The sequence below is a fragment of the Lithobates pipiens genome, unplaced genomic scaffold, assembly GCF_037356315.1.
Source record: "Lithobates pipiens isolate NorthernLeopardFrog02 unplaced genomic scaffold, aLitPip1_a1.2 Scaffold_22, whole genome shotgun sequence".
In the NCBI taxonomy this organism is placed as follows: Eukaryota; Metazoa; Chordata; class Amphibia; order Anura; family Ranidae; genus Lithobates; species Lithobates pipiens.
This window is the reverse complement of record NW_027507784.1, coordinates 112,563,842-112,588,673: the sequence shown is the minus strand read 5'-3', so window position 1 is coordinate 112,588,673 and position 24,832 is coordinate 112,563,842. Positions and strand designations below refer to the sequence as shown.

The 24,832-nt window shown below is 43.3% G+C and overlaps 1 protein-coding gene across 1 annotated transcript in view; it reads left to right on the top strand.

Annotated features, from left to right (window-relative positions):
* The window catches only part of SESTD1 (SEC14 and spectrin domain containing 1), a 228,202-nt gene that overhangs the window by 10,560 nt on the left and 192,810 nt on the right, over nucleotides 1-24,832 (top strand). The gene's annotated exons all lie outside the window — the stretch shown is intronic.

The following is a 24,832-nucleotide window of genomic DNA, read 5'->3' as shown; positions in this document are numbered from 1 at the left end:
CTGCCCAAATACCGTGTGACATAAAATATTGCAACAACCGCTATTTTATTCCCTAGGATCTCTGCTAAAAATATATATATAATTTTTGGGGGTTCTAAGTGATTTTCTAGCAGAAAATACAGGATTTTTATTTGTAAGCATCAAGTGTCAGAAAAGATTTAGTCTTTACATGGTTAAACTGAGAACTATACACACAGCCTTGAATTAATTCAGAAGTGTAAACATTGTATCTCTTTACTCTTTTCTGCCCAGAGAGGAAACCAGTCTTCAGGCAACTTGCATTGACTTCTATTACAGAAGTCATTTGCAAGTCGCGCTGAAGATATAATCAGCCTTTTTTAACAGCACAATCGGCCGATGCCGATTAATTAAAAAGACGCTAAATATTGGCCGATTATATCGGTCGACCTCTAGTTCAGATGGTGTCAAGCATGTGTGACGGCAACCAGGTGAGGAGTACAAAGACAAGTGTGTTTTGCCTACAGACAAGCATAGTGGTGGGAGTGTCATGGTCTGGGGCTGCATGAGTGCTGCCGGCACTGGGTAGCTACAGTTCATTGAGAGAACCATGAATGCCAACATGGACTGTGACATGCTGAAGCGGAGCATGAGCCCCTCTCTCTAGAGACTGGGCCGCAGGGCAGTATTCCAGCATAACAACCCCAAACACACCTCCAAGATGACCACTGCCTTGCTAAAGAAGCTGAGGATAAAGGTGATGGACTGGCCAAGCATGTCTCCAGACCTAAACCCTATTGAGCATCTGTGGGGCATCTTCAAATGGAAGTTGGAGGAGCGCAAGGTCTCTAACATCCACCAGCTCTGTGATGTCATCATGGAGAAGGGGAAGAGGACTCCAGTGGCAACCTGTGAAGCTCTGGTGAACTCCACGCCCAAGAGGGTTAAGGCAGTGCTGGGAAATAATGGTGGCCACACAAAATATTGCCACTTTTTTTACCAGGGTGGATTTGATTTAAATCCCTAGTAAAAAGGCTTGATTTAAATCATAATTTTTAAAGAGCAACTGTCATCTCTGTCCTGCAGTGGCTCTTCCTCTGACCCCGCTGTTGATTCACCGACAGTTTCATTCACTTTAATGGGATAGCTGGTGATGCTACAGCTACAGTGACACAAGATGAGGAACGTGGCAGCAGCAGATGAGTGGATGCCCGCTGACGGATGAATTTTTCAGATGGATCTGAAATGACAGGTGCTCTTTAAATGTAAGGACTTATTCTTGCTGGTAGTTAGAAAGAATCTTTATTTGCAAACAAAGTGAAAAATTTCCGATTTAGAATAATAAGCTGTCAGGTTAGTAAAACAGCAATATCAGAAACAATTCAATCATACCGTTTTTAGTGTACAAAGATTTTCAAAACAATGGGAAAAGAGAATATTCCTGAACTATGTTTTATCTCATGGTTACTGTGAAATTGTGTGAATGTATCAATGCAGTGCGTTATCTCAGCTTGCAGAGCTTGGATTCATTGAATGAGTACCGTATTTTTCGGACTATAAGGCGCACCGGATTATAAGGCGCACTAGCAACGACCGGCTGATAAAATGGATATTTCCATATATAAGGCGCATCGGACTATAAGGCGCACCGGATTATAAGGCGCACTAGCAACGACCGGCTGATAAAATGGATATTTCCATATATATAAGGCGCACGGTCGATTTTGTGAGAAAATTTAGGCTTTTACGTGCGCCTTATAGTCCGAAGGTTAACGTCAAGAGACCGGGTGGCTTTTTCCACGAATCTCCATCCCTATTGATCTGTGACTCCATGCGCGCCCATCTGACAGATACTGTTAACAAAGAACTCCAGCGATGTCAACAGGTCATATATAAGGCGCACCGGATTATAAGGCGCACGGTCGTTTTTGGGAGAAAATTTAGGCTTTTACGTGCGCCTTATAGTCCGAAAAATACGGTACCAAAAATTAAATATTGCAGAATATACAGGCTCATGCTACATAGCTAAGCTTTATTTCATGCTAAATAAACTAAAATTATTAATGTATCCTAAATAGAAAGCTATGTTTTAGATAGATTTTTACTCCAAAAGCATTTTAATAAAATACATTTTGATAAAAATCCCCCCTCAAAAAAAAAAAAAATGTAAAAAAAATTTTTTTCCACCCTGCTTTGGACCCAATTTAGACCTTTTCGCTTAGGGGTGTACTCACTTTTGTTGCCAGCGGTTTAGACAATAATGGCTGTGTGTTGAATTATTTTGAGGGGACAGCAAATTTACACTGTTATACAAGCTGTACACTCACTGCTTTACATTGTAGCAAAGTGTCATTTCTTCAGGGTTGTTGCATGAAAATATAAAAAAAATTACAAAAATGTGAGGGGTGTACTCATTTTTGTGAGATACTGTATGCGTCACATACTAGCTCTATATGAAATGCCTACCTTGGATCAAAGCTGTTGCAGTGGTCCCCGTACACTGCTGTGACCGGCGTCATGTCTTCCGAAGTTATTTCTGGGTTTGCAGGCTCCGGCTTGGCTTGGATTGGCTGGAGCCGCGACAACGTCACAGCACGGCTACATCACCGTGCTGTTGCACGTGATCGCGCCCGCTAGCCACGCGCATCAGGTCCCCCGCCATGCAGCACGCACCCTCTGGTGGCTTTAGGTGCAAGTTTAGGAGATATTCACAGTACCTACAGGTAAGCCTTATTATTGGCTTACCTGTAGGTAAAAGTGGTAGTACAGGGTTTACAACCACATTAACCACTTCAGCCCTGGAAGATTTTACCACGCGATCGCTCCCGCCGGCCATGCGCATCGGGTCCCCTGCTCCGCTGTGCGTGCCCTCTGATGGCCGAAAAAGGGAAGGACATAAGCATACGGGATTTCGCCCAGGGGAGCCATTCTGCCGCAGTATATCTGCATGACGTGGTTGGGAACTGGTTAAAGGGTAAAAATTGCAAAAGCAAACAAAATATATGGGGTATACAATTGCAACACAAGTCATATTGTAATTGAGTTAATTGTTAATAACATTCAATCTGCAGTGCTGTAATTTTCTGTAAAATGCAATTGAATAGTCAGATTTTGAGCATCCCCTGCAACAAAAATGTCATTTTTGGTCAGATGCTCAAAAAGGGAAATTACATCTAAGGCCCTTTTCACACGAATGTTCCGATTGGGTCTGCCTGTACATTTTTCATGTGGACTTTATTGGAACCCTCCATTCTCCTCCTATGATTTAGCAATTTACCAATTCTTAGATGTGTGTTCATTTACGCCTGCCTACATCCAAACCTATCCACTAAAAACAGATGGGGATTTGTTCCTCTTCCATCCAATGGATCAGATTGGGTGGCAGTCGGGTGTAAACAGGCTGGCGGTCCATTTATATCTGACCGCCCATTGAGGAGAGCGGCTGTGTCCGTGTCAGCTCTGCATCAGTGGAGCAGACACGGACCTGTCATCTACCTGCTCAGCAGGAAGATCTGCTGCTGAGCAAGTGAATCGCAGGCCGTCTCCACCCCGTGTAAAAGGAGCCTTAAAGTGGAACTAAACCCATCAATTTAACAGTTCCAAAAAAGTTGCATTCTTAACTGTCCCATTTGCTTATGCTGTCAACCAAGCGTTCAAACTTCAAATGGCTGGTGTCATAACTGATCACGTGCAGCATCATGGCGTTTGCTGATCAAACAGAGGCTAAGATGGCAGCTTCCGTGGCTGATAAGGATAGGAGGGTTTACTTCCACTTTAAGGCCTCATTCACACCATGGTGCAGAGACATCAGTTATTTTATGCGCGTTTTACACATCACACCCTGCGGATTTTTCCAAGTCATCTTCCAGGATAGCTTACAGAGAGAGGCTCCTCCCACCTAGCACAGGTAGTTAACCCCCTGGGAGTCTTCATGGCCTCACTGGATATAAGAGACGTACCTTCACATCCCCATTCGGATGGAGTCCAGAAAATATCTATCTGATTTGCGGTGAAGAACAAATACATAATTCTGTACTTCCAGTTCAATTCCCTGCCGTTCGGGCTAGCATCAGTACTGTGCGTTTTCATGAAAGTTCTGGCAGAAGCACCGCAAATTCTGAGATCGGAGGGGATCCAAATAATCCCTTACTTGGATGATCTGCTGATATTTGTAGATTCGGCAAAAGAGGTGGAACAGAAAATGACCAGGACAATCAAACACCTCCGATACCTGGTATGGCTGGTGAATCGGAAGAAGTCCCTACTCATCCCTACTCAAAAAAAAAATAGTATTCCTGGGTTATATAATAAATGCAACTTTAACAAAGATTTTTCTTACGGAAGAATAATCTTTTACTTTGATTTTAGAGGTGGGCGACCTCCTGTAAAAATCCTGAGCTCTCAATCCAGAACATGATGGGGATTCTCGGGTTGATAACAGCCATCCCAGGGGTGCAATGGGCCCAGTTTCATATGAGAGCACTTTTGTCTTTCATGCTCTCCATCTGGGACGGAATGAAGGATTCTCTCCCAAACCGGGCTAAAATCCCTCAGAAATCTATGCTATCAATCAGGTGGTGGTTGAACTCGGAAAACCTCTCTGCAGGGTGACTTTGGGCACAACACCATTTGGTAACAGTCACTACGGATGCACGTGGTCGGGGGTGGGGAGCCCACTCGGGGAAAACAGATGACCCAGTGAGTCTGGAACAGACAAATGGCCCGCCTCTCTTCTAATGCGAGAGAATTGAAAGCTGTTCAAATGGCTTTAGAAGCTTTTGGCCGTGTCATGATAGGAAAGCGTGTGCAAGTCCTTTTTAGACAATGTCACTTCAGTAAGTTATATCAACAAGCAGGGAGGTACAAAAGTAGCAGGCTTTTGGAGTATAGCGGAAGAGATTCCAGGGTGGGCAGAAGTAAATCTGCTATCCCTGTCTTCAGTACATTTTAAAAGGGGAATTAGGAGAATTAAACAGGAAGTAAACTCTCCCGCTCTGATGCTTCTTTTCATTTAGTCCATTATAATAAGTAATTATCAAACTATAGCCACTGTAATCCAGCCCAAATCACATATTACTTACTGTTTATAGAAACTTTAAACAGTAAACTTTAAAAAACTTGTTTCCAGGGGTTAGCCAGCGCCATCTTAAGTATTGTTGAGTCCACGGTAGACTGCATTTCCGCCCTTACATTGAGCACTTTCTGTACTGTTAACCAAGCCTTCTTCTCAATCCAACATTTCTATGGCAACCCTGCTTCCCTGTTCATAGCTGACTTGTTTTATTTCATAGTATTTATTTATTTGCCAGTTGTCTGTTTGCCTATGCCAGTCTTATCGGCTTCAGCTGATAAGACTGCCGTAATGGCCAGGTTAACACTGCATGTGATGTCACATGGGGTGTAAGAGGAAGCTGTGAGTGATTATGCAGCCTCCTGGGATTTCAGTGCTGTGTGCCGTAGGAAGTCTTGATAACAGATGGATAAGACATAGAGAGTGTGCAGTAAATCAGGGGAGATCTGGGCATGCTCAGTGACCTCAATCTAAAGAACAAAAAGGATTACAACAATACTATGCAAGTAAGGAGATGTCTACAAGCAGTGTTCATTTGGGTTTTTTATGCTGATTTACATGGGACAAAGTTGTGGGGGAGAGTTTACAACCACTTTAAACTCCTTGGCAGATGCCCTAAGCAGGGAGACTCTGTCTCAAACTGAGTGGTGTTTACGTCAAAAAGTGTTTGATCAAATAGTGGTGGAATGGGGAGTTCCCCAAATAGACCTTTTCACTACGATAGAGAACAGGAAAATGGACCAATTCTTCTCTCTCCAGAAGAAACCCCTCCAGTAAGGGTCTAGATGCCCTATCCCAACTTTGGAACGCAAACCTGGTATATGCATTTCTACCGTTTGCACTCCTATCGAAAATCATTCGGAAAATAATTCTCATTGCTCCATTCTGGCCAAAGAGAGCATGGTTCTCAGCGCTACTAAAACTCGGCACCAAGGATCCCTGGAAGCTTCCCTGCAGGCCAGATCTCGTATATCAAGGGTCGGTGAATCATCCAGAGGTGAACCATATATCTCTGATGGCCTGGCTCCTGAAAGGGAGCTTTTAGAATAAAAAGGGCTATCGACAAACATAATAAACAATATTCTTAGTAGCTGGAAACCATCCACTAATGCTATATACAATAAGATCTGGAAGAAATTCGAGGCCCAGCGTACAATTAACAGTTTTAGGGCCTATGTTTCCAGCGGTTCTAGATTTTCTCAAAGCTGGGACAGACCTGAATTTGGCAATTAGTGCCGACACCTGTACCTTGAGGGTGCTATCTAGCTTCCTAGATCATAGTCTAATAGAAGAACCCTTAATCAAGAGATTTATCACAGCCATAAGTTGTAGGAAAGCCCTCATCTCTAATAAGTTTCCCTCCTTGGGACTTATCTACGGTCGTGCAAAGTTTTTGTAAAGTACCTTCTGAACCTCTAGAAGATTTACACATGAGACTTCTAATTTAAAAAAAGGTTCTTTTAGTGGCACTGTTATCTGCTGGAAGAGTTGGCAAAATTCAGGCCCTCTCAATGGTTGAACCCTATTGTGTCATTTCTCAGGGCAAGATTACCCTTTCACTGGATCATGCCTTACTCCCCAAAGTTCCTTCTAACTTCCATCGGTCAGAAGACATCATAATCCCCGTCTTTCTGTGGACCCTATTAATGACAAGGAAGCCGGGTTCAACAAAAATAGACGTCAGACGATGCATGATTGCATATATAGAGCGCACCAAAGAATGGCGATCCGCCACAAACCTGTTTGTATTATTCGCAGGTCCAAACAAAGGTAAAAAGGTTTCTAAAAACACTATGGCAAGGTGGATGAAGTCAGCTATTTCAGAAGCATCCTTAAAGTGGTTGTAAACCCTGCAAGACAAAGGCATAATGAGCTAGTATGTATCGCATACTAGGTCATTGTGAATGACTTGCCTTGGATCGAAGTCCTCGTACACCGCTCCGGCCAGCGACATCAGTTTACTTGTAGGTAAAAGTGGTGCAACGGGGTTTACAATAGAGGTCGACTGATATATCGGCCGATATTTGCCGTTTTTTAAATAATCGGCATCGGCCGATTGTGCTGATAAAAAGCCGATTCTACAGCGGGACTTTGAAATGACTTCTGTAAGAAGTCAGTGTGAGTTGCTGAGTCGTCATAGCAACACTTTCCTCCTCTCTGGGCAGACTGCCAAGAAAAGAACTAAATGATACAATGTTTACACTGAATGAATGAAGTCATCTCAGTGTGTAGAAGTTCTCAGTTTAACCATTTAAAGACTAAATCTTTTCTGACACTTGTTGCTTACAAGTAAAAATCCTGTATTTTCTGCCAGAAAATCACTTAGACCCCCCAAAAATTATATATATTTTTTTAGCAGAGATCCTAGGGAATAAAATAGCGGTTGTTGCAATATTTTATGTCACACGGCATTTGCACAGAGGTCTTTCAAATGCATTTTTTTGGGAAAAAAATACACCATTTAAAAAATAAAATAAAAACAGTAAAGTTAGCCCATTTTTTTTTTTTTTTTTGTCCAAAAGTTTTGACTACCCGTTTTTTATTTAATATATAGGTTTTTTTTTTTTTAATCTAGATCATACATACAAGTAAACTGATTGGAGGTTTGTTTTGTTTAATAAATGTTTAAGTGTAAGAAATTTTCTATATCACTTATGAAGGCTGCTTTCACACTGGAGCGGGCAGGCGTTGATGGTAAAACGCAAGTTTTAGCGGCTCTTTACCATCATTTTAGCGGTGCTATTTGGCTGCTAGTGGGGCGCATATAACCCAGCTAGCAGCCAAGGAAGAGGTTAAATGCGCCCATGAAGCACTGCTGCCAAATCGCATTACATGCGTTTCGGCAGTGGTGCCCATTCATATCAATGGGCAGGAGTGGTGGAGGAGCGGTATACACCACTCCAAACGTGCTGCTTGCAGGACTTTTTTTTTTAAGATCCTGCCAGCGCATCGCCTCAGTGTGAAAGCACTCTGTCTTTCACACAGACTGCAAGGGAGCCATTTTGCAGGCACTTTACAGGCGCTATTTTTAGGCCAAAAGCGCCTTAAAAAACGCCCCAGTGGGAAAGGTGTGTTTAGATCAAGGGGGATTAAAAATAAATAAATAAAATAAAATCGGCCTAACATATCGGCCCAAAAAAATCGGCATCATATATCGGCTATCGGCCGCCATGATTTCTAAATATCGGCATCGGCATCGGCCAGAGAAAAACCCATATCGGTCGACCTCTAGTTTACAACCACTTTAAATCTTCTTTCTTCCCCATTCTGATGCTCTGTTTGAACTTCAGCAAGTTGTCTTCACCACATCTAGATGCCTAAATGCATTGAGTTGCTGCCACGTGATTGGTTGATTAGCAATTTGTGTTACCAAGCAGTTGAACAGGTGTACCTAATAAAGTGACCAGTGAGTGTATAATAGAAGTTTTGTCTTCAGTCTAACTAGCATCCCAAAGTTCAGGTTTAATGGATAGAAAATTGTGACAAAGGTGATGAGGGATTGTGCAATGACATTCTTTGGGTTGAGAGAAGTGGATTCTGTTATTACCACAATCAGCAGCTTTTTAGTGAAGGATAAGTTCCTGGACTCCTTATGTGAGTACTTCAGCAGCTCTTCAGTGCGATTTGTTTATTCAACGCCTTTTTTGGTCCCTTGTCACTACTTCAGTGTCTAGCCATGTCATTGTTGTGACTGTGTGTAACCAGAGGTTTCTATTTGTACAACCTGATACTGTGTGGAAAATATAAAGTATATGTCCAGCCAGGCTTTTCTTAGCTTTGGATAGAATAGGAAGGATTGAGGACCCCTGCCAGGTCTTTACTGCAACACATGGCTCTGTTAGGGCTTGTGGACAGATGTAACTAATGCTGTATTTAGATCTGGGAATCGCATAGGTTTTTTTTATTGATGATTATTATTATTTTTAATTTTTTTACTAGTCTGCAGCAGCAATCGGTAAAATTGCATTGTGTAAAAACCTGCATCTCTCAGGTGCTGCTGCCGCCATTCGTTGTAATGGAAAACATTGTAAGGGTAATCAGCTCTCAGGTGCTGCTGCCGCCATTCATCAAGGATGTGTGAATGGAAAAACTACAAATCCCATCTTCTACCCTGAGACAAACTCTTAGTAGGGATGCACCGATACCAGTTCTTTAAGAGCGGGTACTGATACTTTTACTATCAGTACTCGCTGATACCATTTACCTATTTTTAGGGTCGTGACAGTTTTTTTTAGACTAATGAAAAATTATTACAGTTTCTTGATAATTATGAAGAGCTGTAGGCCCTGGGTCACACCAGTGTGGCTTTAAAATTGTGCTACTTCAGCTCAATTTCAATACCGCAGATCAGTGTGATCTAGACCTCAAATTTTGTTGCGATGCAAGTTGCAATGAAATTGCAAAAAAACAGTGCAGGAAAAATTTTCAAAGTTGCTGTGACTTGAGAGTGCCGGTTTTAGTATCAGAGCATTTTCATGAGTACAAGCGCATAAATGTTTCATATCTGCACCGGTGCATTTCTAACTCTTATGCTGTGTACACGCGACCAGACTTTCTGGCAGACTAGGTCTGACGGGATCAGTCTGTCAGACAATCTGATCATGTGTAGGCTAGTCCAAGAGTTAAAAAAAAAAAAAAAAAAAAAAGACGGACCTAGAAGTAGAACATGTTTCAAATCTATCTGATGGACTAAAAATCGGGAAAACCATTTGTTTGTGTGCTAGTCCGATGGACCAAAGGCAAGGGCATCTATTGTCTACTGCAGGGGTTGACAAATTTGCTTGGAATCTAGGAGCCAGCTAAAAAAGTTAGGAGCCAGGTCCGTGACGGTGATCTGGACCTGTCCCTTGCCTGACATGGAGACGAGTGAGGGGAAGATAGCCCCCAGCCCCTCACCTGTCTCCAAGTCATTGCCCATAGCTCTTAGAGGGACATTTTATTTATTTATTTATTTTTCAAATGACACATTTTTTTAAGTTGCATTTTAGTGTAAATATGAGATGTGAGGTCTCCCTGACCCCAGATCTCATATACAAGAGGACCTGTCATGCTTTTTTCTATTACAAGGGATTTTTACATTCCTTGTAATAGGAATAAAAGTGACACACATTTTTTTTTATTTTTTTTTCAAAAGAACAGTGAAAAAAATAAAAGTTAAAATAAGAAAAAAAAAATATTTTAAACGCGCCCTGTCCCGCCACGCTTGCGTGCAGAAGCGAACGCATATATGAAAGCGGTGTTCAAACGACATATGTGAGGTATCGCTGCGATAGGTAGAGTGAGAGCAATAATTCTAGCCCCAGACCTCCTCTGTAACTTAAAACGTGCAACCTGTAGAATTTTTTAAACGTCGCCTATGGAGATTTTAAAGGGTAAAAGTTTGTCGCCATTCCATGAGCGGGCGCAATTTTGAAGCATGACAGGTTGGGTATCGATTTACTCGACGTAACATTATCTTTCACAATATAAAAAAAAATTGGGCTAACTTTACTGTTGTCTTTTTTTTTAATTAAATACATTTTCCACAAAAAAGTGTGCTTGTAAGTCCGCTGTGCAAATACGGTGTGACAGACAGTATTGCAACGACCACCATTTTATTCTCTAGGGTGTTAGAATAAAATATATAATGTTTAGGGGTTCTGAGTAAAGGGAAGGAGATAGGCTGGCAGGCAGGGGAAGCTCCATTAGCATTGCTGGTTGTAATTCCAACGGCCACCACAAGAGGGCGCCATATTCCAGAAGGAACCATAAGATCGTAGAAGGCCTCAAAGCCGGAGGCTCAATTACCGGCCGCCGGCAGCGCGGCCCGACGCGATCACGCCGGGGGGGTCCGCAGAGACAGGATACCCCCAGCTGTGCTGCCCCAGGCACCAGGTCGCTAATTCTAGTCGCAAATGCGACCTGGCGCCCGGGTTTTGTCGAGCCCTGGTCTACTGACTATTGAACTTTCTTGTTTAGTCCTGTTTGCGCCATCGTGTTCAAAACTAACGGACTTTCGAACGGACTTAGTCCGTTCGTGTGTGGCCAAGGCCGTTCATTCGTAAAGTCCGTCGGGAAGACTGTCAGACCTAGTCTGTCAAAGTCCGATTGTGTGTACGCGACATTAGATCTCAGTGGAGCTTAAAGAGGAAGTAAACCCTGATGAGTTTACTTCTTATTTCATTCCCTGCAAAGGTAAAGCATAATGGACTACTATGCATCAGATAGTAGTCCATTATGTGTCGCTTACCTGACACAGGAGCCAGCGAAGTCACCGTTGTCCCCTGTAGTCTGGCGCATCCATCTTCTCGGTGGGTCTCGCTGCTCCGCCGCTGTCATTCCGCAAAGCCGCGATGACGGCACTCCCGCGCATGCGCACGGGAGCCGCCACTCGCGGCATATTGCCTTTGACAGCGGCACGCTCAGTGCACCTGCGCGCCGCTGTCTATGGCGCATGCGCCGTAGACTTTGGTGCCTGTCTTTCGCCAAGTATCTCCTAAACCGTATAGGTTTAGGAGATATTTCTTGGACCTATAGGTAAGCCTTAATCTAGGCTTACCTGTAGGTCAAAGTGTGTTGTAAGGGTTTACAACCACTTTAAGTGATTTTATTACTGCACTTTTAGTCCCTTTTTACTTCTTACTTTTTTTTTACTTTTTACTTCGTTTACTTCCTCCAGCCTATAATGGTAGCTGTCATAACCTCCATACAGACCTGGGGCTGGGATGTCCACTATGCATGGGCCTCTGCACTCATGCAGCACTTATTGCAGATGCAGGCCTGAATCCCAAAAATAACGCATTTTCTTTTATCGCTGTCGGTGAATTTATTCATTTTATTCAAAATTCACCCTGTCTTTGAAGCTAATGCTATAATAATTGAAAATGCATACTCCAAAATAAAATGTAGGTTTCTTTTAAATCCCAAAGCACTAAAATATGAAATTATATTTGGGTGTTTGAAAGCTGCAAGGGACCATAGGGATCATACATTGTGCAGACTGCTTATCTTCAGACCATTGTGTGACTGTACCAGGCTCATGAAATACCTTCCCACTGTGATTGAATGGAAGCGAATTCCTTGTATTTTAATTGATCCCACTCCTCCTGCATTTCGGACCTCTACCCGTGTGCCTTGTCTATTGACAAATGATTGGCTTTCCGTGCCCCCCCGCCTGGGCTCCGAAGCGTGCCTGTGGCCACACGTGAAGTATCTGCATTAAAAAGCCCCGTTCAAGCTTTTGTGCTAACTCTCTTTTCATTGCTTGCAATGTTTCCTGTTTGTTGAGCTTTTCATTGTGTTTAATTGAATGAAATGACCCGGTTTCACCGCCCATTGTTAATATTCCTGCTTTTATCTATTTATAAAGTGACAACACATGATATGGGGCAGCACAATGGGAAGCTGAATGCGGGAAATGATATATGTCTATGTTCGTGGCCGGGGTACAGAATCCTGGAACTAGAATACCATAGTCACTAAGCAGTTAATGGGTGGATTCGGTGTTGGCAGTGCTAAAGCATGCCCACTTTTTCTACCCATTCAGTAATGAATGTTTCATGAATGCCTTTTATAAGCTAAATCAATTTCCATCCCATTGTTCCCTCCCATTTATTCAATATCGCAGCTGAGCTGCCGCTCTATATTGTTCATTACAAATCAAACCTCTACGAGTCAAGACTTGTTTCTTTGATTTACTATGATTTTTTATTCATTTTTTCCCTTGGAAAATTATAAATTCTTTTTTTTAACGGTGATTGTGTGTGAGCTATTATTTATTATGTTGTGTGTTGATGAATGACATATATTGGCTTGTAGTATGACTTCATATTTGTAGAATGGGTTGTGGGTATAACACTCAGCCTGAAAGCTTGCAGTGGTGGCCTGTCCTCTGTGTAATTACGGCTAAATTATGTTGCCCTGTGTCTGGTTTGTGATACCCATCAGTAATTGGATAATAACATCGATCCTTAATGTCCTTTGCAGAAATTGGATTATTCATAGTCGACGCGGAGTAGTGCAGAGGTCTGTCCCAACGCGGCCGTTCTTCTTCTGATAGAGAAGATTTATTCTTTTTGTTACTGGTAGAATATATATTTTTAAGCTAATTTTTCGATGGTGGTTTATATAAGACTGGCAGAGAAACATCTGGCTGTCCTTGAAGGAGTCATTTGGTGCCGGGGTGTGCTGCCGGCTTCCCAGCTTAGACAGCTGATGTCTGTATGTGCTGCAAGGTTTTAGTTTCCCTGAAAAGGAACAAGTTGGCTATTAGTTGCTATCGATTTCCAGCAGAAACTCTGATTATTGTACCTCTTGTGGCCCAAAGTCAGGTTTGTTGCTTGCTTTCATTGCCCTGTGTATGACTGCTATTTTGTGTTGTTCCTTTATTTTCCAAAAATTGCAGGTTACAGTCAAACAACGAAAATAAGTAACGACACATATTCAAGTAACATTGAAAAACTAGATTTGCATGCCGACAGGCCCAGCAGAACACGGGATGAATGGTCATGTGGAACATGGCACGTATGGGGGCAGTCCACAGTTTACCTAGCATGTATGGAAGACCAGCTAATGACACGAGAGGCTTAAAACTGTGCAAAATAATGAAAGATACCGGGAAGCGGGCCTCCCGGATGGCCAACCGGACCTAGAATGGGAACGTTGAGACTAAAATAATATATTCTAAGACATTCCAATATCTGAAAAGGGACAGAATCCAGAACTGAGCCTGGTATATGGGAGGGGAAGGGAAAGGGGGAAAGGACGAGGGGGAGTGGTGGGAAAGGGGTAGGGTCTAGAATTGAAAAACAAATACCAAGGCAGCCCATACATTATGCATTTTTTTGTTTTTCATTCAACCAGAGGGTTGAACAGAAGAAAATGCTTCCATTTTCCAATCCACATGTGGATGTGGGAGTCATGCCCACTATGGTATTGTATTGTGACAGTGAGGTGCTTTCCCCGTCATCAGATTACAATGATCGGTGTTGCTGAATAACAAGCAGCACTGATTGTTTAGGAAAAACCCAACAGGCAGGTCGATCGATGGATAGATTGATTGACTGACTGACTGACTTGTGTACAACTAGCCTGTCCATATATGGATCGAATTTTGGCTGGTCCACTCTGATCTGGCCACATTTCGATCCATGTATGGCTGGTTTAAAGAGGAAGTAAAGGCACTTAAAAAATAAAATAAAAAATGCAACCTGCAAGGCAAAGGCATAATGAGGTCCTGCTTCTTCATGTTCACCGCTGCCATGTATCCCGGAGTGACTTCCGTGTCTCGCTGCTCCGGGAGCTGCCACGAGCGGCATATCGGCGTTATCTGCAGCGTGCTCAGTGCGCCTGCGTGCCGCTGTCTAGTGGCCACTAGCAGGGCAATTTAAAAAAAAGGGTTTAAAAACGCCTGTGTTGCGGCGCTTCCTAAACAGTTGTTGTGATGCAGAAATTCAGCAAATCTTGTGCGTTTCCCACACTGCATTAATGTGAACCAGTGCTAAGTTATGCTATGCCTGGCCTGTAGGATGTTAACAGCTACACACATTCTTCTGAATTATCTGTTGCAGCAAAGTTTTGGCAGAAGAATTGCTTGATGCTTATAAACGCTTATAAACACATCTCAGGCTGCATTCACACCTGATTGTAGCAATTTTTCTTGTGTGGGAACAGAACGTTGTCGAAAGTTTTCGTATGATTTTGGTACAAGCAAAATCTGAAAAGAGAGACTGCGCATGACCAGAAACAATAAACAATAAATAAAATGCCTTTGTCGTATGAAAACTTTCATACAAATTTTCGTTGATTGGTTCTGATTTGCTGGGCGATGGTTCGCCCATTTTTCTTATAGCATGCATACCGTCATGGCGGCTCCGTCCACTCGCACAACTGGAGCTCACGAACCTGGAAGGAAGACCAGGGGAAGATGGAAGCCCTGTTAGGGTCGGTTCACACTAGGACGACTTGTCAGGCGACTTAGCCGCCTGACAAGTAGCGTCCTGTTCTGTACAATGGAACCGTTCTAATCGGAGCGACACAAGCCGCTCAGACTTAGAAAAGGGTTCCTGTACGACTTTGGGGGTGACTTGAGGCAACTTGCATTGACTTCTATACAGAAGTAGTTTTGCAAGTCGCCGCAGCGGTCGCATCTGGGTCGCCTGAGGCAGTCGCGCTGTAAGTCGTGCTGCCTCAGTGTGAACCGGACCTTAGCAGTGAGAGCGCACTGCTGGAGGGCTTTGTTCCAAGATAAGTATTTCAGAATGTGCTAGCATGCGATGCATGCTAGCACATTATACCATTGCCTTGCAAGGGATTTTTATTTTTATTTTTTTACTTGCCACGGTTTACTACAGTTCTTAATTCAGGAAATTATGTTTTGTTTTGATGCTGACATTGATTTAAACATTTTTTAGGTTAATGTTAATTCAGATCTTGCATCAGTTTCCATCAGAAATTATCTGGAAGCCACAGACATGGCAGCTAATTATACTGTTGGGTGCCTGGTCTTGTTCATTATGCATATTTTAATGTAGAACCTTGGAACTCCAATTATTTCAGTCAGTTTCAATGAAATAAGTAACACAGCAATTTGAATAATGTTTATAATCGAGTTTATCTGAGGTTAAAACATGAGCACAAAAAAAGTATCACTTCTGAAAGGACTCTGAATTTTCAGAATTACACATTGGGGGGGATTTACTAAAGCTGGAACACTCAGAATCTGGTGCAGCTGTGCATAGTAGCCAATTGGCCTTTTAACGTCTGCGTGTTCAATTAGGTTTTGCCAAAAAACGTGGAAGCTGATCCTTCAATGCAGAGCTGCACCAGATTTTGTACTCTGCAGTTTTAGTCAATTCCACCTTATGTAAGTGTAGCACTTATGCCCCGTACACACGTTCCGATTATCGGACCACAAAAGTCGCTTTCGGACAGATCGTTCGATAATCTGATCGTTAGTACGCAGCTTTCGACAGCCGATCACGACAGTCCGTCCAACTAAATCTGAAGGAACAAACAGGAAAACTTTGGTCGGATGACAGCCCATCGTACGACAGTCGTGTAGTCAGTACAGTATGCGTCCGATAAAAGTCATTAGACAAACACCACGCATGATCGGAAACCTGAAAATAAACCAGAAGGACACACAGGTCACACGTTTTTGACATCATTTAAAATACGTAGCTACGCACGACGGAAGATTTTTCCAGAATCATACGACAAAAGTCTTACACACATTTTGCACTGTTGTATTCAATTTTAGTTGTATACAACAAAATGTGAACGATCAGTCTTACGATAATCGGAACGTGTGTACGGGGCATTACCCCCGAAGGAGCTGCTGGTTTTTGTTGGGCTTACCATTACCTCACCTGTCCACTGTGTCCGTCTTGGGGGTCCTGTAAAAAGGGTTGGTCAAAGACTAGTGCTCCGACACTTAGGCTCGGTTCACACAGGGGCGACCTGTCCAGGCGATTTCGCCGCCTGACAAGTCACGCTCCGTTCTGTACTACGGAACCGTTCTAATAGGAGCGACTCAAGTCGCTCCAACTTAGAAAAAAGGTTCCTGTACTACTTTTGCGGCGACTTCAGGCGACTTGCATTGACTTCTATACAGAAGTCGTTTTGCAAGTCGCCACTGATCGTGTGCAGGTCGCGGCGCTGCAAGTCGTGCCGCCCGCTGTGTGAACCGAGCCTTAGGCCCCTTTCACACATGCGGATGGTATGTCCGTATTTCATCCATCCATTTGCGGATGAAATACGGGCATACATTCATCCCTATGGGATAGCGGGTGTCTGCGGATGAGCATCCGCAGACACCCGATATCGTCCGCCTCCGTTACTGTCCGATTCTGCAGACGGAGGAAAATCCTATTTTTCTATCCGTCTGCAGATCGGATGAACACGGACAGACGGTCCGTGCTCATCCGATCCCCATAGAGGAGAGCGGAGAGCTGACAGGGCGGTCCCTGCACAGTGTGAGCGGAGACCGCCCTGTCCGCTGCCGGCTCAGCGGGGACAACGGAGCGATCCCCGCTGAGCGAGCGGATAATCACGGGGCGGATCATTACTGATCCGCCCCGTGTGAAAGAGGCTTTTTTCTGGATGTTTATTTAACAAAAACACACACTTTTGCAATAGGGGTAGAGGATAAGGGGGATTCAGGTATCTTTTGTAATTTTGTGGATTAAAGGTATTTCCTTGATCCAGAAGATAAACGATTTCCACAGACTGGATCTAACCACCACTGGATAGGCCTCTCTCACTGACCTAGCAGCCGATGATATGTTCAGTCAAAGTCTCTGCCACAGACTTGATAAGTTTAGCGATCTTGTTATGCAATCCTCTGCCACAGGAAGGCACAATAAGCTTCTGGTTGCAAAGTTAGAGTTTTCCCACAGTACCCGATTCTTTCAGATGACCCGGCGATACTGTGTGGTAGACAACCCAGAATGCATCCTCCAACTGAGTCTCCAGGCTTTTCCATGAGGCACCAGCCTTCTGTCCTCTTCCGAAAAAGTCCTCCCTTGGATTCTCCAGTTGCATGGCTTCTCCCCTTAGGCAAGACAGCACAGGATCATCTCTGGATCAGTAAGCCCCAGAGCCTCTGGGCCTACTTTTCAGTTGCGAAGCCTCAGGCCAGCCGGCCCAAGACATTGAACAAGGCAGCACACACCTCAGGCCAGGAGGGCCACGAGATTGTGAAAAACGAACCCAAAAATATGGCGCCTGTATCTATCTATCTTTTTTTTTTTTTTTTTTAAATACACTTACCCAGAATGCACAGTGGGTAGACCACTCCCACCGGGCTGTTTCTGAGTAAAAGGGGTACCCAATGCATTCAGCCTGTTGCATTTCCAACACTTACCGGTGGTGATAGTGACACCCACGGTCAAGTGGAAATGAACACAACCCAGCCAAACTGGTACAGAAGCCAGAACTTTAGCATAATTAGTCTGAGACAAACTGCAGTTTCAGACAAACTTAAATTTACAAAAATGGTAGCATCGGTATTAAAAATACCAGCGCTACTGTCGACTGGCTCTTACTTTTTCTTACCCTTCCCTTCTCTTCCTCCCCTCTGCTCGCCGAACACCCCTTACAGCTAGGTATACTGCTCAAAACGTCATTGTTTTCAGCCCATCTGGTGTTTCTTAGCTTCCTCTGGTTTCTCTTATCTGTTCTTTCTCCTCTCTACTGTGTCTCTTCACCCCACTTTTCCCTTTTCTTTGCCCTTTTCAGCATCTTAGTGACTTAGCCTCTTGATTGATCCAGAGGATAATGGTAGTTTTTATACTGATCGGTTCGGAAGATTTCATGGCCTATCCTCGGAAGAGCTCACTTCAGTTACACAAGCTCACAGCACCCTGGGGCTTCTCTGGATTCATTTTGGGAGCGGGGGGATTTGGGGGACCTGGGGAGAGCTAGCCTAGCACAGCAAGTTCCCGTAAGGGGTGTTGGGTTGGTTCCCTGGGGCCTCTGGTCCTCCTCGCCAATTTGACGCCCGGGAATCCTGTAGCCATACAGCATCTTTTTTTTTCTGTTGTGTTCTTTTTCTCGTTTAAGATGATCTTAGGCCCCCAGAGGTCCAGGGTTTGTTCTATTTTCAAGGAGTATTTGGCTCACTGAAGGCCGATCAGTCTTTCATGTCTATCTTGAGATATTGTATGTACTTCTTATATGTTTGTATACTTTTGAAACTCAAATGTTTTTAAATTAAAAATACCAGCGCTACATAAGTAAGGAGCAAGTGGTCATTGGGAAACCATCTGACTGCCAAGAGATCTTTATTAAGTATTTTTTTAATCCTGTATAGCAGTGGATCTCAACCTGGGGGTCAAATGATGATTTGCCAGGGGTCACCAAATCCTGGGCTGTTCCAGAAGCCCCCATCACTCTCCCAGCCTTTTTGTGGCCTCCCAGTTGGTCTGTTTCTGGAGCCCCCGGCCACCCACTCAGCCTTTTCGCAGCCACCCAGAGACTAGAGATCCGCTGACTGGTGAGGAATGTGAAGTGAGAGGGGCTGGAGGAGACCCTATCAACTGTTTTTTTGCATAGGTGTCACTGCTACGAGATACCACAAAGTCGGAGACACAGTGAGTAATGCCCCGTACACACGAGCGGACTTTTCGACATCCAAACTCCGACGGACTGAGTCCGGCGGACTATCCGCTCGTGTGTGGGCTGCAACGGACTTTAGCTTCGCAAAAGTCTGACGGACTTTAGAAATGAAGCATGCTTCAAATTTTCCCGACGGAACTCCGCCGGACCCGGTCCCCTTCGAAAAATTCGCTCGTGTGTGTGCTACTCCGACGGACTAAAACCGACGCTAGGGCAGCTATTGGCTACTGTCTATGAACTTCCTACGTCGAATCCAGTCGTACGTCATCACGTTCGACTCCGTCGGAGTTTGGTGTGATGGTGTGTGGTCAAGTCCGTTCGGTCGAAAAGTCCGCCAGAACTCCGGCGGAACTCCGCTAGAACTCCGTCGGAAGTCTGTCAGACTTAATCCCTCTCGTGTGTACGGGGCATAACACATCCTATTATAGTTGCCATTAAAAGGCCCCACTACAGTTCTCAGATAAGTAGATGACCTTGTTCAAGAGCACCTAAGATGGCTGATCATAACTCCCGCCAGCAGCACCACCTCATCAGTGCTCACCAGTGCAGCCCGTCAGGGTCCACCAGTGCCACCTCATCAGTGCCCACCAGCGGAGCGCTCCCGGCTCTGTGCTGTCCCCTTGCCTGGCCAAAGACCGCTCCATTCGTCCCCTGATGTGCTGCTCGCCCTGCCTCTGCCCTCGGAATACAAACCCCAGAATGCAGCGCGGCCGGTAACAGCCAATTGGCGGCCGCCACTGCCGACTTCCTCCACTGGGAAAAAAAAATGAAAAAAAAAAATCAGCAGACAGCAGCCGTGATAGCAGCCGTTTAGAATAGACGGTGGATGGCCGAGGGATTTCCACCCAGCATACCCCTGCCTCCCTCACAATCATCCTTTTTATCCATAATAATCGGGCGTTGACAATTTCTTTAAAAAGGCAAAATATTGGTCGATATATGGGTCGTTCTCTAGTAGAGAGTACTAATATTCTCCACAGCACTTTACCTCGACTGTTAAAAATGGCCTTAGAGGACTGGAGCCATGTCATGATGTCACTTCCAGTTCAGTGTAGAAGTAAAAAAAATAATTATTTATATATATATATATATATAATACATACATACACACACTTTTTTTTTTTTTTTTTTTTTTAAAGGTAAATAAGAGATTTGGGGCCTTTTTTGCCCCCCAGATCTCTTCATAAAGAGGACCTGTCATCCTTTGTTCTATTACATTACATTCCTTGTAATAAAAAAAATGGACAGTGTAAAAATAAATACTATATATATATATATATATATATATATATATATATATATATATATATATATATATATATATATATATATATATATATATATATTTTTTTTTTTTTTTTAAAGTGCCTCCATCTCTCTGTGCTCGCGCGCAGAAGCAAAAGCATACGTAAGTCACGCACACATATGTAAACGGTGTTCGCACCACACATGTGAAGCATCACTTCCGTTTTCCATCTGAATGCCTCAAAAAGGAGAGCAGGACTGTGTCTATGTCCACTCTGCATAGCAGAGCGGACACTGACCTGTCATCTGCCTGCTCAGTGGGGATTAGTGGAGAGATCTGCCTGCTGATCAAGCAAATTCAGCTTAGTGGCGGTGCCCATGTGAAAGGAGCCCTAATCAAACATATCTGCTTAATAGCAGGCATCTCGGGCTGTGGCTTTTCAAACCTCTGTTTATGGACACCTCCAGACTCTGAGCCCTATGTGTAGTATGCAGATTCTGTTTCACCTCCAAGTAGAGCTGCACAATTAATGGTCAAGAATCGTTATGGCAAACTTGACTAAAGTGTTTCACAATTCTTTCTATGCAAAGAATTCTCTCTGCTCTTCTGAAGCCACAGCCATCAAAAGAAAGGAAGAGAAAAACTGGGCAGTCTGCCAAGAATCAAAACATTCTTTATCAGTTGAACTTTAGTATAAACATTGTAACAATTTGTCAATGTAATAGACTTTGCGTGTAAGTGAAAAAGGAAGGTTTAAACACTAAACCTTTTTCTGACATTTGTTGATTTCAAGTTAAAATCATTTTTTTTGCTAGAAAATTACTTAAAACCCCCAAATGTTATATATATATATATATATATATATATATATATATATATATATATATATATATATATATATATATATATATATATATATATATATATATAAAAATTTTAGTAGACACCCTAGAGAATAAAATGGTGGTTGTTGCAATATTTCATGTCACTCTGCATTTGCGCAGCGGCCTTTCAAATGCAATTTTTTTTTTTTTTTTTTTTATTACTTTAATATATTTAAAAAAAAACACTAACCAGTAACGTTATCCCATTTTTTTTTTTGTATAATGTGAAAGATTTGACGTCACGAGAATCGTGATCTTTTTATTCTAAGCAAAAAAAATGGTGATTCTCATTTTGGCCAGAATCGTGCAGCTCTACCTCCAAGTAAAAGCTCTGTAGCATTCCCGTTGCGCACACACTCTACACTGATAATTGTGCACCTTTTTAGAACATGCAGTATTACAGTTCCTTGATTGTTACTGAACATGAAACCCAGACATCTGCTCAATTTAAAGGTAAGCCTCACCCACTGTCAAATACCCATATTCTACTGCCTATTAAAGTACTGGCACTTTACATTTGAATGGTAGGGTTGAGTGCCCTGAGGGGGATAGGGCTTACAGAGGAGGTCCAGCGCCCCCACCCTCCCCCATGAAAAATTTAAGTCAGCAGCTACAAATACTGCAGCTGCTGACTTTTTTAATATATGGACACTTACCTGTCCAGGGATTCCGCACTGTTGGCACCGCAGCTTCTGGCTTCAGAAGAGCAGAGAGAATTCTTTGCATACCAAGATTCATGAAACACCTTTGTCAAGATTGCAACAATTGCGATAACAATTCTTGGCAATTAATAGTGCAACTCTAGAAGCTGCTATAGCCACTAGCGATAATCACTGTCTTCTTGCAGCGGGGACGGCTTCCCCCACCGGGATCAGACAATTGCTCAACAGGAGGGATTCCCTTTTCAGCACCATCTGAATGATTTTCAGTGCAACCTTTTGTGTCCGACTTTGAAGTGACTTTGGTAGGACTTTTACACTCTCTGGCATTGAAGTTGTGTCAAAGTTTGATCAAAGTAGTGCAGGAACCTTTTCTGAAGTCGCAGGGACTTCAGTAGTTTCAATTGCAATGGCTTTTATAGAGATGCATGGCATTTCACATGTCCTGCGTCTTTGGGTCTCACAAAGTCGGATCCTAAGTGGTGAAAGGAGCCTCAATTACACAAAGAATTTTACACCCCATTCACATTTGTGTGACTTCTCATACAACTTTGGACATCAAAGTCGCATGACAAGTCGTACTCTGTTTTCCAGTCATAACAATTCATATACAGTATGTGTGACTCAGTCATTCATTCGCTACTTTGGTCCAACTTTCATGCAACGTTTGGGCCTTAGGGCCTTGTTAACCCTCAAAAGTTGTATGAAAGTCCTCCTGGAATGTTTTACACGCAACAGTGCTTCCGACTTTGCAGAGGGACAACAAGTTGCACCTATCCAAAGTTGTGTCAAAGTTGCACTCCAAAGTCCTACAAATGTGACTGGAGCCTTACAGATGGCAGAACTGTATGGAGGTTTTCTTTCCCCCTTTGCAGCTTGTTTACTTTAAAGCAGTTGAGAAACTGTTGAGTCTGACTCTTGATTTGTCTCAAACTTTTCACTTTTAGGGTCCTTTCACATGGGGCGGATCAGTGCTGATCCGCCCCGTGGATATCGCCTTGCTCAGCGGGGATCGCTGGAGCGATCTCCGCTGAGCAAGAAGATGACAGGTCTGTCTCTGCACACTGCGCAGGGATGGACCTGTCACAGCGCCGCTCTCCATTATGGGAGATCAGGTGATGGACCGCAGTGTCCATTGTCCTCCGATCCGAAGATGGATAGAAAAATAGCTTTTTCCTCCGTCACACTTTTTCGGATCGGAGCGGGTCGGATGTCAGTGGACATGTCACGCTGACATCCGACGCTCCATAGACCTCTATGGAGCATCCGATCAGGTCCGCCTGAAAAACTGACAGGCGGACCTGAACGGATCGTCCGTGTGAAAGGGGCCTTAGCCTAGTTTTAATTTTTTACATAACATAATACATAATAAAATGTCTTTTTATGCCTCAGCAGCGGAAGTTCAGTACTGTTAACATATAACCGCTCATCCAAGTGGCACCATGCGATTAGGGAAAGTTTGCACCCAGGGATGGTGTTTCGGGCTGCGTGCTAACTGGCTGCAGCTAATTGGTCATTTTACATGCGCCAATAACACAGAATGGTGCTACATCCAGTGACGGTGTATAGCCCCCTCTGAACCCAGGAGCCTGTTCGCCCTCATTCGTTCTTCTGAATGAGGCTTTATAGTGTTCTTCATGAATGTGAGGAAAGGCAGATTAAAGTAGAACTATACACCCAATATTGTTTTTTTTTTTTTTTTTTTTTTTCATTTTGGATAGAGTCCCACTGGGGAGATTTCCCTTCACTCGCTATCCCATAGCCAAACAGGAAGTGAGAGGAAATCCCTTCAAATTAACCACTTGCCTACTGGATACTTTTCCCCTCTTCCTGCCCTGACCAATTTTCAGCTTTTAGAACTGTCACACTTTAAATGACAATTGTGCGGTCATGCAACACTGTACCCATGTGAGTTATTTTTTTTTATCATTTATTTTCACACAAATAGAGCTTTCTTTTGGTGGTATTTAATTTTTCTCCTTTGTTGATAGGCACTGATGGACGGCACTGGTCGGTCTGCACTGATAATCAGGACACTGCTAGTCAGTGCCCTGATTATCTGTGTAGATCTCCCTTTAACATAAACTGGTTATCAGCTCTCTTCTCCCCTCCTCAAGCTGTCAGCTGATCATGACGTAAATACAAGCAGGTATTTCCTTTCCTCACACTGTCATTGGACACAGCTGATCACGTGGTAAAGGGCCCTTTGCACTCAGTGATCACAGAGTGCCGCAGGGGGCATGCGGGCAACGCGATCATGGGAAGAGGTCATGTAACATCCTCCCTGCAAAGTAAACTATCATTTTGGCTTTAGCGCAGGGGGGAAGTGGATAAGGGAATGCCAAGGGGTCCGCAAAACTAGTGTCCCCATTGGAAGATTTCCTCTCTATTACTTATCTGGGGACAACCCAAAATTTTGTATTTTGTTTTGCTTTCAGTTTCAGTGATAATGGTAAACGGGACAAGTAGAGGGTGACTCTGCTTAACGGGGGCACAGACAGCAAAAAAACCTGACAAGCGCTTTAATTCCTCTCAGCTCCGTCTAAAACTCTAAAGTTTTTTTGCCTTTTTTAGTTATACTTTTATTTTCTCATTAAAATATTTCTATTATATATTTTGTGTGCAGTGTTAGGTGCCGTTCTTTCCTTTTTTGGCTTGTGTATTATGTCCTCCTTTGTGGTCTCTGTGGGATATAATGAGTGGTTGCTGTGTTAATTTTTAGGCTTGGCTTCTTTCTTGTATTTTTAGATTTGTCTCTGAAACTTTTTTTTTTTTCTTTTTGGCTGTCCTTGGAGCAGACAAAAGCAGAAATAAACATACAAATATAGCTGTTTTCATTTTTTTCTTCTCCTTTTGGAATAATGTAAAAACGAGGGTGTCTAGATCTTCTGAACCCGTATCTGTAATGTGCATCTGT